The following is a 2,035-nucleotide window of genomic DNA, read 5'->3' on the forward strand; positions in this document are numbered from 1 at the left end:
GATTGATTGACTAATCAATTGCACCTGTGCTGGTTAGCCACCCACACAACTTCACAGAAATATCCAGTACAAATCATTTGCAGGATATCGTAATGTAGGCCTACAACAATATAGCACTCTCGGTTAATATATAAATAAAATATTGTTCATAGGAAAATACTATTCAACAATATTAAGTTGGGAGTAATTCATAACCCTAAATACATTGCTAGTTTCATCTTTGAAAAGGCAACCTTTGTATTCTGTTTCAACAATCACAAATTAACATTTTACTCAATTTTTTAAGAAACAACATTACATAAAGATAACTGACATTAAATTAAATACAAATGATTCCTTGCACTCAGCAGCACAATCCAAACATCATGGAGTATAGCACTGACGATCATCATGACTAAAGAGAGCATTTATGGAGCTCAACGTGAGGAGACCTTTGCTAATCCTTCAATCTCTCCTCTCCACTGTTGGTGGGTGAGTGAGTGTGCTATTATGAGCAGCGGAGATAATGGAGAATGACAGTGTGACTTCATTAATCAATAGGGGTCTTGGATGAGGCTCCTCATAGTCCTGCCCTCCGATGATCTTAAAAAAATAAATATAAATATTTTTTTTTACATGCCTCACGCCTTTAATTAGTCTCATCAAAAGACACCAAGAAGTGCATGCTGCTGCATTATCTAGAGGCCTTTGCTGGAAAATTAATGTGCACCACAGGTGATTTCTGAAATCTTCCAACTACCTCCCCATTATCCTATCAGCAGAACAACTGACTTCTGAACTGAAATGCCCAGATGGCATGCTGGAAGAAACAACTGTCACTCAGTCTTCAATGTACACCACTGACACTGTCAATTATGGTGAATAGAACAAAAAGTAAGAAAATCCAATCCACAAATCTGGCAGTTCATGACAAAATAACAATTATATGTATATAATATTTATGCATCTCACATTTTCATACAGTTCCAACTCAAATAACGTAACAAATTTGGGGTGATACGACCCTTAAATTGAAACAAAAAGTCATGACCAAAAAAAAAAAAAAAAAACCTGGATAGAAGCTGACGAAAGAAGACTAGAAGGAGTTGCAGAATTAAGCATTACAACAGGAGGACATAAAGGCAAAAAAAACAGCAAACACATCTTAACACAAACATATAAAACATTACTATGTTAAATTCAAACATGGGATGAATCTAGACCGAAGTGGATTACAAATTAATTTAGTTTTCCTTCACAGACACTGGCATGGTTTCCTGTATACAGTATTCATTCAGAATGGCTCTAATTTGGTCCTGCAATGTTTCATTCCATATATTTCAGTTGAGTGGGATTGAACAGGATCAGCTGCCTTGAACGATGGGCCTACCAAGTTGTCTCACAAGTAAACAATGTTTGATCACAAATGTAATTGCGGAGAGTTTATATAACATTTAGTCAAACTAAAACTCATATAAGCTCATTCATTACACAGTACTCAATTGATTGAAAAACATTTCTGTGTACTTACCAAGACAGCAGGTGTTCTCTGTATTTCTAACATTCCCTGCCTAGTGCTTGACTAATAGGAATAGCAAAATCTAAGCATTAGGCGCCATCTACTGGATTCACTAGTTTCTTGTTTACTCATTCCATCATTCCCCAGATCATCCACTTAAAAAACGACTCATAACTAACATCACAGAGACATGACAAATAATTCAAGCGCATCCTTAAAAAGTAGAAACAAACACTGAGGACAAGCACAATATCCCTCAGTGAGTTTAACAGTCCAGACAAGTTCCTCATGGGCCCCGGTTGACCAAGCAAAAATGTCCTCGTCTTGTTTTGTACACTCAGTGTATATTTAGTTTGGACATCGAGGTCAATATACACAAAGGCTCCTGAATTTGTGTATCATCTAACAAACTCAAAATGTACACAATATGCATTAATTTAATGAGATCTGATTGAAGTCAATACAGACTGTAGCTACACTATACTGTACATCTGATAACATAACAGTCTGTGGCTATGGTCAAAGAGGAGACCTCAG

This window comes from Coregonus clupeaformis, chromosome 13 (genome assembly GCF_020615455.1).
Source record: "Coregonus clupeaformis isolate EN_2021a chromosome 13, ASM2061545v1, whole genome shotgun sequence".
Classification (NCBI taxonomy): Eukaryota; Metazoa; Chordata; class Actinopteri; order Salmoniformes; family Salmonidae; genus Coregonus; species Coregonus clupeaformis.